Source organism: Aulostomus chinensis, chromosome 16, assembly GCF_037954235.1.
Source record: "Aulostomus chinensis isolate RoL2024-O1b breed Wild chromosome 16, RoL_Achi_v1.0, whole genome shotgun sequence".
In the NCBI taxonomy this organism is placed as follows: Eukaryota; Metazoa; Chordata; class Actinopteri; order Syngnathiformes; family Aulostomidae; genus Aulostomus; species Aulostomus chinensis.
Genome location: NC_141335.1, coordinates 4637361 through 4653768, shown reverse-complemented (window position 1 = coordinate 4653768; position 16408 = coordinate 4637361).

Sequence of the window (16408 nt, the reverse complement as noted above, 5' to 3'; positions counted from 1 at the left end):
TGTAGATGTCAGCCTGATTGACAGTCATCCTCATGTGGCATTTCACTTTACTACATTATTCAGCGTGAAAGTGACAAGCGAGTCGGTTCTTCCGTCTCTAACTTCAGCAGAACAGAGGGAATTCATTATTCAACAAAAACTTTAGATTTCTGGATTTTCATTGAGATCGAGGCTGGTGTATCATTGCAAACATGAATAAATTACTACTTTTCTTAAAACAATTCCAATTTTTTTAAACTAAATTGCTGTTGCATCAAAGAAAGGCAAAGACAAACTATATAAAATTAAAGATTAAATGATGCTTGATCTGTTATTTATGAAAAGTGGCCTGAAAAGAAGCAATTTTTTTTTTTCAAAAGTCATGTAACTGTTAAACACCTAACCTGGTTTTCTGACGGTCCCTCAGGTGGTGCAGCCCTGCAGCAGCACAGTCCCTTCAATATTCAGGCTTCCCACCAGCAGGTTGAACCAGTTCAAACATCAGTTTCTGCCCGTGTCTGTGAACGTAGATGTTGTTGGTGCCATCCATCCATCTTCTTATGCTGTTAAGGGTTTTGTGTGTGTGTGTGTGTGTGGGGGGGGGGGGGGGGCTGGAGCCTATCCCAGCAGCTTTCAGGGGTGAGGCAGGGTGTCTTCTGTGCCAATCGCGCAAAAATAGTGGCATTTTTCATAGCGCGTCAGCGTGGAGAGTTGTAAAGTTTGCTACCATTCCCACAATATGGGTTGTGCAATAGGAAGCCATTTTGTGCAACAAGTCAGCCAGGCGCATTTTGCAATTAGTTGGAATTGGTGCAGTTGCGCGATACCATTCCATTTGCGCAATGTGGGTTGTGCAACTTGTTTGTGCCAAATTTTGTAACATGCCAGCCAGGATCATTGGTGGATTTGTGCAATACGTATAAGGGTTGTAAAATATGTTGCCAGTTTTGAACTATAGCCTTGAACAATGTTACCATCAAGCTGGTGCGATCGTCTGCATGTGAGCGGTTGTGTTGAAGGGTCTGTCTCCATGGGGACGATGAAAGTAAATCTTAATTCATGTACTTTTACTCCACCGTTGCCATACTTCAGAGAGCCAGGAAGCAGAACTCGTCTTTGTCTAGCTTAGTTATTCCACTGCAGTAAGAGGAAAAGACAACACGCTGCTCTGCTCCATCCACTTGTTGATGATGAAAATCCATTACACAGTAGAAACTGCACAATCATTTCATTTAATGACCATCACAGTGAGTCTTCAATGACCCATGCTGCAATGATGACACGTTCGAACTGGCGAAAGCCGGCGTGCTATCATGAATTTATCTGCCTGATGCTCCCCCACCTGCTTCCACTTCCTCCAAGTGGTGATTTCTCTTCTAATTAACCATTAGCGCCTACGGAGTCCCTCTCGCACTCAAAAGCTGATTTGGTACAGTACAATTCAGCCACAATTAGAATTTGACACTTTGACTTTGTTGATTAAAATAACTGAATTATCATCTAGTTGTGTTTTTTTTTTTTCTTTTTAAACTGAATTAGAAAGTCTGAATTTGCTGCCACTGAGTGGAGACAATGGGTGGTCCAAGAGATGCCGACAGGATATCCTGCCTATGTAGTAGAGGTTATCTTAGTACGTCTGAATACTGCAATACAATTTGACATTCTGCAAGGCCTTTGCCTATAATAAAATAGTAAATTTAAACTATATTAAAAGTTAGCATATGCGCATTGCTTCATCAGGAACATCTCCAGACCTTGTGAACATGTTTTCTTGTTGATGCGTGTGGAATATTAATGCAGCAACCTAAAAAGCAAAAAGGGGATTTTGGGAAACCTGCACCATGAAGCGCTGTGACAGTTTATCCCAGTGTGAGAACAAATGCACAAGCCTTTTGAAATACGGAGGACGTAAAGTGCAAAAACAGACATCAGAAGTGTTTTTCCTGGGATTAAAAAAAATGTTTGTGTAAGACACGAACAAAAACCTGCAGGTACTTAACGGGGATGTATATGTTGCTATTGCACTCACAGTCTTTGATGTGACGACAAGAAGAGCAACCCGCACATCTGACGGCACTGACATTTGATTATTTATTCCACGGATAAGAAAACCCTCTCACAGCGGAGGATATCCATCTATATTCTGGGGAGGATAGTAAATTAGCATATTTCTCAAAAAGTTGACTTGTTTCTTTAATTAACAAGATTCCCTGGGAAACAGTGAACTGATCTGCTCAAAAACTACGCTACTACACCGAATCCATGGATGAACGTATCAGTGGGACTTAAATGTCAAACAAGTTCAGCCTGTGTGTGAGTGTGTGTGTGTGTGTGTGTGTGTGTGTGTTTCTTGTACGCTTGGATATGTGTGGGCTTACTGTATTTAGTCAGTAATCTGTATTCTTCTCCTTCTCCATCTTTAGGGTCCAGATGAGAAAGCAGTGTCCAGCTCTTAGCACTTAGTGGAATTGGATACACACACACACACACACTCACTCTTTGTTCCTGCCTACGGTACTTTATCCCTTCATCCACACTCCTTCTCCCTTGTCTTACTGCACCACTTCAATCTCTCTTCACTTTCCTCTACACAATTCTGTTTTTCCTCTCCTCCCTTCTATACATTATGTTTATGAACACCTTTTTTTTTTTTTTTTAAACCATGGATCTTTTAATCCCTGTGATGGTGGCTGCTGATTCACTTGGGGCGATGCTCCAAAAGCCTGTTGCGTAAGTGCGCATTCTTGTTACGGACATTTACACATTACATTTTGGGAAATGTGTGAATGGTAAATCTGCACAGGTCCCTCTCTCTTTTGTGGTATACAAATGTGTCCACAGGGTGTGTGTGTGTGTGTGTGTGTGAGGGCCTTCAACTGGCAGCTTCTCCTGTGGTGCTATCGTATCTCAAATTTGGCCTATAAACCCGTGAGAAAGACGAGACATTTTCTTTTTATCCCGTGCTTCTTTTTATGATGAATATGAATACAATGTAGCTGTACTTAGTGCTATTTAACAAAGATCAGTATATTATATTTAATATCAGAATAGTTTGCGTGATACCTGGTAAATGTCTATGCCAGTAGTGGCACGACTAGCTGCATTTTCATAAAATAAGTAGTGCAAACTGCTGTCAGAAGATGGCGCCAGAAGGCAGAAAACGCTCAAATTCAACAGGTTGTCTCATTGTTACGGCCGCAGCTGTTTACCGATGAAAAGTTGAGAGCAGACTCGGGGAATGACTGCCTCTCTGGGGACAAAGCAAAGTTTGAGAGTAGCTAGGAAGAACACACTGGCTGGTCAGTCACGCGAGTTATTGACCTGCTTCGTCGGACTTTATTTCAATCCGGCTTTTCGTCGCCTGCCTTGCTCATTTACCCTTTTTTTTTTTTTAAGACGAGGCAAAACAACTTCAAGTGAAGATAAAAAAAACTTGTTTTTGCACATTACGCTGTTTCCATAAGTAGTAAAAAGGTCAAAATGTGCATTGCAGTTCTGGAAACATGGCTACTGTGAGCCTGCTTTACTCCAAGCTTCTTCAACGGTCCCTTTCACAGAAGAACTCTGGCTGCAGCCACTTAATCTTGTTGACAGACATCAGATCGATATGACATGTTTTACTTTCCATAATTTATGCACTTTAAGACAAGCATTACCATTAAGGTGACCCCTCATTTACCAAGATGGCCATCTGGGGTTTAATCATTTTCCAACACTCATACCGAACCAGAGTCCAGCTCAGACTAGACTGGCTGTCATGGGGGTTCTCCTCACTCCCCTCAACTCTGCTCCTTCATCACTCCTTCCTGTTTTCTTTCCTTAATCAGTTCCAGTCAGTTGGCAGACCTCAACTCCTGAGACTGCAGCAGACTGAAAGAAGAGAGTTGGGAAATCAGAAACAACTGTTACATAGAGACATTTCCCACTGACACTGGTCGACCTTGTTCCATCTGTTCTCACCAAATAATTATTTGTTCTTTACCCCCAATGAACCAAAACCGATGACGGGTGCAGCCCCAAGCCTGGTTGCATTGCATCACCTGCGTATAAGCCAACGAAATTAATTTCTCGTTTGTATTTTTTTAACTGGGATCCACATGTACACTACAGGGGAACGTGATTCAGCTTCACTCTTTTTTCATACCACTGCAGCCCTGCTTGGGACGAAGGTGGAGAGACGGCTCTTCAAAGTATGAGATCCGTTAGACATTGATCAACGCCTAGAGCGGTAACTCAACGGTTCTGCCCCAAAACCAGTGAGAACGCTGGCCAGTTAGACAGAACCAAGGTTCACAAAATCAGGAAGGGCAATGGTTCAAGAACCTGCACCAATTAAATGTAATCGATGGGCCAGTGACCAAGCTGAGAATGTGATTATGGTGACAGTATTCAACAAGCAGTCACACCAACAACTTCTCGATTTAGGATTCATGGAGTTTCTATACAGGATGAATCGTAATCGAATCTTAAAGGACAATACTGGCGCAAAACGAACCTAAGTCGTGATTGTATATTATCCATTCATCCATCCATTTTCTACCACTTATCCTGTTAAGGGTCGCAGCTGGAGCCTATCCCAGCAGCCTTCAGGTGAGAGGCGGGGTTCACCCTGGACGGGTCACCAGTCCATGGCAGGGCCAACACATAGAGAGACAACCATTGGCTCTCACAGCCACGCCTACGGTCAATTTAGAGTCTGGATTAACCTGGTCCCTCTTGATGTCTTTGGACTGTGGAGGAAGCTGGAGTACCAGAGAGAACCCACACAGGAACAGGGAGAACATGCACTCACACAGAAAGACCCCGTGCTGCAACTGGGACTCAAACCTGGAACCTTCTTGCTGTGAGGCCTAGTATTAGTCCCAAGTCCCCTGTAGTCTGACGCTTAAAGTATGAATGTACTCAATGTAAAAAACTGGAGATGTTTAGGTTTTCTGAAATATTACCCCCCCCCCCCTTAACAAAACAGCCAGCTTTTACTGTAGCGTAGCTCAAAATAAAACCAAAAAAAAGATCTAATCTCACTGGCTCTGTCCAAAATGGTAGCCCAGTTCACCTGCTGCCAATTCCTCTAAAAAGAAAGCCATTATATCTCTTTCATCCTTACAGAAGCCAAAGTGTTAAAACAAGGTTGAGGTTTTATAGTTGTTAATGTGCCTTCTTGAGCAGCACAGCAGCACCACTTTCCAGCCAGGAAACTTAAGCTGGGCTTGAATTTATAAGTTAATGATATTAGAATCATTTTCCAAGAGGCTTTGGACTTATTTTGGTGAGTTAAATTTTTAGTGAAAATAATAAAATAATGTAGACTCCATCACCAACTCTTTTCCTTCTGGCACAGACTGACATCATTAGACCCGACGAAATAAAGAGAGTCAACATATTCAGAAAAATGTATGAAACATTCCTTTTGCAGCAAATAAAATGGTGTGTTTTTTTTTTTATTTTGATCTTTGCAGAATTGTGGGATGGGATGCAAAACTGATGAGACAAGCAGCGCTGCCTTAATGAAACATGGGCAGACACAAAAAGGACCAAACAAGCAAACAAAGCAGCTTGTGTCATTGTTTACGCCCTATGAAACGAGCGCTAATGATCGACACATTAGCTGCAGGTTGCTGGCTCAGAGCCCCCCATGTAATCCATTAATCACCGTGATCATTACCAATATGGCTTGGGAGGGATCAATGCGCTGATGCTAAAGGGTCAAATGGTTAAAAAGAGGATAAATGTAAGCCCAGGTTGCACCAGCAGCATTTATTTCCTCGAGAGCTACACGTCCACAGAGGGGCCGCAGTTACACACCGTTAACTATTTCAACAGCGCATTCATGAGAGGCTGATTCTGTCAGAGCACCGACATACAAGAACTACGGGTGAAAATTAGAGGGCGGACCAGGGAGGAGATGTCCACCCTAATGGAAAATAGCGGAATGTCGAGGAAAAACGGCAGGAATTCATCAGAGGTTAGGAAAAACCGTGAGGATCCAACTGCATTTCCACCAGCTAATAAATAATGAAGAGGGTGATTCTAGCTATTTCCCTGCCATTGATAAGATTTTCTGTATTATCACCATCTGTAGAGGGCGCTGTTTCTCACCTTGTGAAGGAATTTTGCCTGTCCCGGTACACAAACAAGCAAACGAGAAGCTCCAGATGTTGATGTTACAGCACAAGGTTTAAATCACAAAAGTGAAATGAAACATTAGTGGATTTTTTTTTTCGTAATTGCAGAAATTGAGTACATGGGAGCAAGTTAAAATCACCTGAAAATAAAATGTAACTGCAACCCTCTAAAGTTTCCAGCCTTTGCCAAAAAGCAATACCTCCAAAATGTAGCCTGTCAGCTCTGAGACTTTCCCTCTGATTTGTGTGTGAATTTCTTCTTTGTCAAGGTAATCAGTTCCTCACACAGGTGCAGATCATCAAGCGCCTGCTCACTCAACAGGTGTTCCTGATTACAGGGTCACTAACAGGTCACCCGATCCCTCACACAACGCCACAGACGTGTCAGGTCAACAGGGAGCGGGCAGGCGGCCTGTAAATTCAGCAAATTGCTGTAAGTTAATTTTCCAGCAATCATTGCGGTAACAGATCACCTCACACTGGTGACACATCGCTGTTTTCACTCAGCTGGAACACATCTTCTCTACTCAGGACAGTGTGTGCTGATGGTTGAAAATATTAACCATAAATACACAAAATTAGGGATGCACAATGCACATTATCAGCTGGGCTGGTTTTACTCAAATCTCTTTTTGCTGTTCGTGATGAGGAAAGAAGGCTGGATGCAAACAGATGAGCTTTTCTAAAGAAACTATTCATTCAAATTCACAACGTCAACACATTTTTTTTTCTTTAGTTTACACAAAGTAAATATCATAAAATTGACATCTGCAACCAGCCAAAATCAGTTGTAAAAAAAACAACAGCCCAGTGCTGTGCCTTTGTATATAAAATGTTCATAATTCTTAAGTGATTTTATATTTTAGAGTTTCCTGATCATTTCCATGTTCTACTTGTGCAGCATTTATCTCCGAGATCTTTAAAAGGCTAAATATAATGACATGGTGGAGTAATGGTGGAGTCACCAACATTATCAGATGTAGCAGGAGGACTGTGGCTCAGAGGGCTGATGGATGGATGGAGCCTCAGTGAGAGAGCGGGCATCAGCTGTGACAAGCCTTAAAAGCCTATTTTCCCTGAGCATCAGGCTCATTTTCTTATGAGGGCTGGGACACTTTTTTTTTTTTTTTAAATGTGCGATCAAATAGAGATTTTTATTCATTTATTCCTATTTTTGTTGCTGAACTTTCTCAGTCTGACCTCAGTTTTGATGTGACCTCAAGTTCACCTTTGCTGTTGTTGTTGTGGTTGTTTGTGTTTGCAGTGAGGTGAAATTTCTAGGTCTGCATGACAACCAGAATGTATAAGTCATGCGAAAAATGTGTGTGGTCGAGACTGTTAACTTTCAGTTTCGGCAACTTACGTGTTTTTATTTTATTTTTTTCACATTAATGTGCCTCGTTTTATGTTGGTGAAAACCTGTTTTGTTAGTTCCTGCTTTATTTTGAAATCACTTCCCGATGGTGTCTTTGCTTGCTTGACTTCCTGCTTTGTCTGGTTCCCTCCTTCTGTGCGTGATCACCTGGGTCCTGTCAGCTAATCGACCCTCATCAGTCCTGCTCCAGTTTCCTCTTAAGCACTCAGCTCCTAACCTGCCTCCACGTTCCCCACCTGGTCCTCTTGTATTAAATGTTTCATGTCTGAACTCAGAACTTTCAGAACTGCAGCTGAACATTATGAAGGGGATCACTCTTTGTGGGCCACCTGCTCCACCTTGATGTATGGATTTCCAGGACTGTCAGGTACATAAGCCACTATAAATTAGCTGTATGCTAATAGTTTCCAAAAAACCCATCACTGGCAGCCATTGTTTTTGCAAACGCCATAACAAGAATGTGAGGGAAACTATGTAAGTTAGCTTTGAAACCTGATGAGGTGATATAAAAGAGCATAAACTACCTCCCACAGAGAGTGTTGCACAAACAAACCCCTAAATACAAGGTGATAAAGACAGTCAAATTTTTTTTTGGGGGGGGGGGGGTGGGTAAAGTGCTGCAGGTTTTTTTTCTGTCTGCAGCAGAAGTCTATATACAGGAAGCTTGTTCATCTTCCACAGCACCAAAGGCTCAATCTGCAAACCTGGTTTATCCTCTTGACCTTTTAAAAAGAGAATTGCAGGGCTTAAACAAAGACCACTGACACCATCTGATCATTTGTTTAGCATTTTCCAAAACAACAGCGAGACAAAGGCATGTGACCCAGCCGCTAACCTCATTACCCCGACACTCGCCGAGGAGACGCAGGGAGAAGGTGAACATGCAGAATTATAGAAAACAGAACCGACAAATGGAGGGAATAAATCAGATTGGCAGAGGCACACAATTAAGGGGAGAGCATAAAATGATTCCAAATGAGGGTTAGTGGGGTGGACTGGAAGAGAGGTGGACTACAAGAGCATATGAATATTCATATCACGCTTTTTTTCTTAGTTTTAGAATCCTTTAAAATAAAACTGGATTTTCTGCTTTGCAGAAAAAAAACAAAAGAGGAAAAACAAAAAGAGAAAAACAAAAGAGAAACTAGCAGTCAAGACTCTGTCTCCCATCATGGTCATCTTAACATAACGCATGAGAAGGCGTTCACTTCACGTTAACAGTTAGTAATAGCAGGTTTTACAATGAGGCACGTGGCGCTAACATGATAGGCAGAGTTCGTAGGTTAGTTACCTGCAGTATTAACAGCACAGGACATGCTAACGTTGCCACTGCTGCTGGGTTGAGATTCACTCTGGAGCAGATCGAAAACGTGTCATTCATTCAAAGTAATCGCATGCTGTGTTCGCAAATGTTTCTGCATATTTGTAATATTTCCTCCCTTAAATGAAATATCCACTTTGCAAGTTGCCCTGTTATCCTTTTTTGTGAAATGTCGCTTGGGCGCAATGTTTCCTTCTGGCTTCACTGCTGAATGACGTCGCCATGCCGTTGTGTAGCTTGCGTAAGCAACGCAACGTGCGCAGTGATGTTATTTGTGCCAACTGGAATCGATAAGGGACTCGTTTGTAAAAGTGGCAAATGATTCCAAGTAATTGAAACCGGAGAACTGGTTCTCAACACAAACCGGTTTTTGATTCCCGTCCCTACTCGCTGTTACATGCCTCAACCAAACAGTCCGGCTGTCGAACACGTCCATTTTTGCCCGTTAATCCAGAAAACATACTGGATGTAATGCAGATGACATGGAACTCATCATTATTTTGACGTGCATGATTACAGTGAGTTGTTTTAGTGAGAAAGATGCTGTCGTCTCCTCAGACGCACTAATTACAGCAGAGGGCTGATGGAGAGATTTGCAGCTGGATTCAGAGTCAACCATCAGAGGAGTAAAGCCCATGAGCTTGTGATGGACAGTCCCCCTCACACACACCATCCACCCTGCTGTTTTCATCATTAACTTTTTCCCCGCTGGGCTTCCACCAGCGTTTTTGAACATTGTCAGTAATCCCTTAGGATCAGATATGATCAGGAAAAAAACAACAACAAACGTATCAGAAGAGAGAGCAAAGCCTCTTTTTTGTGAGGGCCGGTCTCATGAAAAAAAAAAGTCATTTTCTAACAAAAAGATGGAGTGCATTTTTGTTAGATGAAGAAATGACAGAACCGGCGCCTCCATCCACCTCCTCTACCTCCACTAAAGTGCTCCTTGTTTGGCCTGGTGCAGCACCACAAGCCCCCTGGAGAACCATAACATCCTCAGAATCAAAATCTGAAAAAAAAACTCCTTTTTTCATCCCTGAGGGAATAAGCAGGGCAAAGAGCGGCACATTAAAAGAGCAAGAGAAGACATTGCAATAAGTTGGGTGGGCAAAAGCAGCAGGTTGTGTGCAATGGCAGACCTGCTGCCAGTAACAGTATGAATAGTTGCTGTGGAGGTAATAAGGCAGAAGTGTCATATAAGTGTTGAGCCGTATAGTAAAAAATATACAATAAATATAACAAAAAAAAGACCTAGACATAGGTTTTCTTCCACAAGTTCCACAATAGCACCTTCTAGTTGGTGCTAACGCGCTGGGACTTGCATGGTCAGACGGTTCCATCACATCCAAGACATCATCAGCTGGATTTATTAAGGCCCGAGTTGGGTTCAACCCTGCAGACTTCAGTACTGTAGCCACAGCTCTGTTGAAGCAAGTATTCCTGTTTCCCTGGGTAGCAAAGATTTCATGGACTTCTTCAATGACAAAATTCCAGTAATTAGAGAGAAAATTACTCTCCTCCTGCCATCAGCTGACAACACGACACCTATAATCCCAGAAAGCTTATAGGCAGCTGTAGGACCAGACATACACTTTGATAGTTTTTCTCCCATTAAATTTCCTCCTCTAAACCATCCACCTGGAGTCTAGACCCCATCCCAACTAAGCTGCTCACAGACTCTCTACCCCTCGTTAGCGCCTCTCTCTGAGACCTGATCAATGTGTCGCTGTTATCTGGTTACGTCCCACAGTCCTTTAAAGTAGCAGTAATTAAACCCCATCTCAATAAAACAACCCTGGATCCAGAGGTTTTGGCCAACTACAGACCAACATCAAACCTTCCTTTTCTCTCCAAGGTTCTGGAGGAAGCAGTTGCTCAACAACTCTGACTTTCTCCGCAGCGACAGCCTATTAGAGGATTTCCAGTCAGGGTTCAGGATTCATCATAGCACAGAAACGGCACGAGTCAAAGTTACCAATGACCTCTTACTGTCATCAGATGAGGGACTGGTCTTACTAGATCTTAGTGCAGCTTTTGATACCATTGACCACCAGACAGAGACTGGAACATGTCACTGGCATTAAAGGAACCGCACTAAATTGGTTTAGGTCATATTTACTGGGTTCATCTCAGTTCGTACTCACTAATAAAAACCCTCTGAAACCACTGTAGTCAGTTATGGTGTTCCACAAGGGTCTGTGCTTGGACCAGTCCTCTTCACACTAGACCTGCTTCCTCTCGGTCACATGATAAGGAAACACTCAATTAATTTTCGCGGCTATGCAGACGATATGCAGCTGTACTTACCAATGTATCCACATGAAATAAATCAGCTTTACTAAACTGGACGCCTGTCTAAAGGACGTAAAGACATGGATGACCCATAATTGCCTTTTATTAAACTCTGATAAAACTGAAGTTATTGTGCTGGGACCAAGACACCTTAGAAACACCCTATCTAATGAGACAGGTACCCTGGATCGCATCACTCTGGCCCCCAGCACTACCATAAGGAACCTAGGAGTTCTCTTTGATCAGGATCTGTCCTTTAACACCACATTAAGCAAATCTCAGGACTGCTTTCTTTCATTTTCGTAACATTGCTAAGATCACTTCTAACATACAAAGTCCTCAACAATCAGGTGCCTTCATACCTGACAGAGCTCATAGTCCCTTATTACCCAGCTAGAACCCTTTGCTCCCAGGATGCAGGGTTACTTGTGGTTCCTAGAGTTTCTAAAAATAGAATGGGAGCCAGAGCCCTCAGCTATCAGGCTCCCCTCCAGTGGAACCGTCTCTCAGTTTTGTTCCGTGTGGCAGACAACCTCTCTACCTTTAAGAGCAGACTTAAGACCTTCCTTTTTGATCAGGCTTATAGTCAGGGCTGCTTTGGCTGGTCCTTAGATATGCTGCTATAGGCTTAGACTGCCGGGGGATCTCCCATGGTGCACTGGGCTTCTCTCTCCTCCTCTCTGTCCTCCTGTATGTGTTATACATAAATCATACTCGTATGCGTTACCAACTCATCTTCTTCTCCGGAGCCTTCTTCTTCGGGCTTCCTACATCCCAGATCCCGAGTGCTGCTGGAGGAGGCCCGCCCTCCTGCTCTCCTTACCCCCAACCGGTCAAAACAGAAGGCCGTCCCCGCTGAGCCTGGATCTGCTCGACGTTCCTGCCTGTTAAAAGGAAGGTTTTCGTCGCTGCTGTTGCAGGATGTGCTTGCTGATGGAGAACTGTTGGGTGTAAATTTATTGAAGGAGTGTGGTACTGGACCTGCTCTGCTAGTAAAATGTCATGAGAGAACTTTTGTTGTGATTTGGCGCCATACAAATAAAATTGACTTGACTTCCAGGATTTGTCAAAAGGACTCATGACAGTTATACCCTTACACTGAGGTATTATGAGAAAATTCCTTGAAACTGAGGTAGCTTTCTCTGGTAGGGGAGGGTTCATAATATAGAAATACACAATAAAAACCTTCATGTGTATCAGAAGGCACCTGTTGTATTTCTACCGGCGACCCACTGTGAATGTTTTGTTTCACCACAATTGCAGTTGTTTGTGTCCTGCGTTCAGTTCTTGAAAGAGTTCTGAGACATTAAATTCCCATCCTGAGACATTAAGGTTCTTGTTTAAGTGTGTTTTTCTTGGTTTCTTTACTTCTAGCAAGCCCAAACTGCAGAGATGGCCTGTCTTTGTAGTAATCTGCTCTTTGGACACAGTTCCAACGGTCATTGCCCAAACGGAAAATTAAATGCAAGCATGCCAGAAAATATTATTTTAAGACTTGGAGCCTTTTGAACTGGAATTCTTCCACGGGTTATTGGCTGTCATTGCCACAATGATGCTCTTTGTAGTCTTCAGCATTTGTAAAGTTGATCATCTGGAATGATGGAATACTACGAGTTATAATGGACGGAGGATGTGAGCATGCATGAGCGAGTCAAACAGTAACCCTCAGCAAATTCCCTCCCTAACAATGAAAAATGGATAATGCTATTATCCATTCTGCATGTATTATTCCACTTTCTGAAATGAAAATGAAATTGGCTCACCAAACGACAGTGGGTCTTGATGACACAGCAGATTTAGAGTTTACAAAGGGAAGGAAAGCAGCAGAAATGTTGACAGGATACATAAATACACACATCCAGCTGATGTGACGTGTGGCAGGCAGTACACCTGGCGCCTTATTGGGATTCTAACGCTGATATTTCTATGGTTTTACTGGGCAATTATGTCTCCCCCCCTGAAAAAAAAACACGAGCTGTAATGAAAAAAAGAAACACGTAATGGTTGAAGGAGTCCATAGGGTGAAAGTGATGGACAGGGGGGGAACCATTATTAAAGTCTGCTATTGGCTGAGGTGCATAAAAAAGATTGACTCAATGAGACAAACTACAGTACACACTCGAGGCTGCACCACTCAGTGGCACTTCAGCAGAGAATCATAAAACCACTGACGAGTGCACTGCAGACAATTTTAGCTGTGTGATACTGCACACAAATCAGGCTTCAGCAAATTAAAAAGATGGGCTTATAACTATGAATCAATACACTAATGCACACTAATCTAGCTCCCCATATTAGTTAAAATTCTAAGATTTATACATGCAGCACTGCGGGAGGATACTGACTGCAAGATTTTACAAAGGTGTATGATTCCCGCACGGGAACATATGCAACCTGGACATAATCATTTGAGTGTGTGTGTGTGTGTGTGTGTGTGTGTGTGTGTGTGTGTGTGTGTGTGTGTGTGTGAGAGCAGAGGTTCATTGACCTCTACTTGCACCAAGATGCTATCACTGCACAATCTTATTACTAATCCTACAACACCGTGGGAAAATCATTACTTTGTGGTTTTCTGTCTCGTGCGTGCTTGTTTATCCATTTGTCTTTCCATTATGAAGGTCTTGTTTTGTGTGTGTGTGTGTGTGTGTGTGTGTTTACACCCAAAACAGTTTTCTCTCATTAATACTGTGTTTGCAGATCTCACACCAGTCCCTCTGGCTAACCCTGTCATATAATCTTCCCAGGAAATGAAGCTTCGGTGTTAATGGATAACACACACACACACACACACATACACAAGCACACACACACAGGCGCATTAATGTCTTCACATACCAGATCAGAGCTGTCTAACTGCAACTTCCTTCACGCTGTGAAACTGCTTTGATATAATAACCAAACAGATGTGAAGCTTAATTTCAGCTGGCAAATGACAACAATAAGGCCAACGAGCAATTCAACACTTTTTGTGGCTTTTATGGTGAAGCAAAAACCTGTGGAATGGCAGGCAGATGTCTGCCATTGCCATCTCTCTCCCCAAATCTCCCAAGCGTAAACATTTTCAGCTTTTAGGGAAATTACAGCTTTTATTCATGCATGCTCAAAATACAGAAAGCAAATGGATGTTACACGGTTCCTATTTTGATGGTCTGAATAAAAGGGTTGTAGATTGGATCAAATCTTTAAAATCTTCTGTACAGTGTGAGTTATTGGTTTGAGCTGCAACGTCTGAATGCCAGCCAAGTTGTGTTTCACTCACTGTACACTCACACCATTTTTTCTGCCAGAATCAGACTCAGCAAATCAGCCAGATATCTATTAGGCTCCATGTTTGTTGCAAAAACCTGTTGCTGTTCTGACCCTGAATCTGTTCTGCTGCTTTGTCAGTGTATAACTCAATATGTAGGTCTTAATTATCACCTTTCTCTTCAGAATCTACAGTATGAATCGGATTTTAACAGTTGCAGGTCCATCTTCCACTGTGAGTGAAGGAGAAAGGCTGAATGAAAGCCAGCATAGACAGATAAAAGATTCAAAAGATTTTCTCTCCATGTAGTTTTCTGGCTTTTTCTAACTTCCATCATTGTCAATGGGCGTGTCTCTGCTGCTCTGATGCTGACACCATGGAGGTGTGTGTGGTCATATCTGGAGGAGGGGGCTGTTGCCTGGAGACGTGAAACTTATCTTGCCCTTGGCTTGAGTCTGTTACTTCCAGCAGCTGGACTGTGCTTCATTTACAATTCAGCTGCCATCCTAATGAACATGAGGGTGAATACATGCACCCCAGTTGGCCGTATAGTTGCTCTTTTGCATATTATTAACAGTCCACGTAGCTGTGTGCTTTTGCGAATAAAGCCGATTCAGTTGCAAGCTAAATGCATAATTGATTCAAGTGTACAGCAGTCGTGTATTCATCAGTGTGTCTTTTGTTGTTGGGGGTTTTTTTGTGCGTTGCTTTGTAGCTTGCGTCCTCGTGTACTCGTGGGAGTATGTGTTGGTGACATTGCAGTCGTTATCAAGGTTGCAAGTGTATTTTTTTTTTCCTGCCTGGGCATTCATCATGCCTGCCCTGTCTCTTCTTCCACACCCTCCCACACACACACACACACACACACACACACACACACACTCACTTTGTCCCACTTCCCATTTGCTGTGTGGCCCTGGCTTTGGACATGCCATGCTAGCAATTGTGTAGCTTCTGTGGAGCAAAAAGCATAAATTATAGTATGCAAAGCTTTGTGTAAGTAATTAGCTTCAGCAGCAACTTTTGCTTGCTTACTGAACGCAATGTCAAAACTATTCCCTCTGCCTATGATGACAGATGTTGTTGTTTTTTTCCAAAGCTTTATAATAGAGATAAGGATGACAGCAAGATCAGAGAGAAGATCATAGCAGAGATGATGAGAGGAGAGGAAAGGGCAGAAAGGACACGAGACGAGAGCAGAGAGGGAGGAGGAGAAAAATGTGGATTATTAGTAGAACCAGGAGTATTTTTCTGTCTGGACTTCAGCATTGGAGCGCTGCAATTTTTACTCCTGGTCCATTATGCTAAGAGGATTAATGCTATGACCTTGGACATTGCCCTCTAGAGCCAGTTTTCAATTTTTGCATCTACCACCATGAAATGTGCATGACATTCGATTCGGCCCGGCACTGTTGTTATATTTTTAATCTCTGTCTATTAGTTTTCTCTGTGGTTAAATTACAGCTGCTGGTGTGGCTATTCTCTCTTCTTAGGCCTCCCTCCTTATGAAGAACAAAAACCAAATCTGAAACGCTTTCCTCAAGAGACATTACCACAACAAGAATAAACTCACCACCAAGTTGTCAAGGATACAACCGGAGACACGAAACGTGACTGAACATTTGACAACTTGATAGTTTCTCCTTGTCATACATGTGTATTCTGCATGTTTTTTTTTTTTACCGCCCGCGTGTCTGTACGTTGGAGTGTTTTCCTCTCTTTGTGTCTATCTTAAGCTCTGCATGCGTCTGTTATTCGTTATTGTCACAGCCTTCATTTCCTGATGCTTCTACATTCACTATCAACCTCAACAACCGTCTGCGTCTGACAGCTCAAACATTAGCCTCTTCCCTCACACCTTCAATCTCTCCACATGGTGACATGCTACTGTAAGAAAAAAAAAAGAAATCCTGGGAATTACCGTGCGGTATCATTACAGCCGTCTACGTACATGAAAAGTGAGTTCTTCCTCTCACCTCACAGGCCTTGAAATCCACTATCTGGTGGCATTATGAGCAAAGCCAGGACACGGGCGTGACCCCCTGTGCACCCCTACATCTAGACTGCCA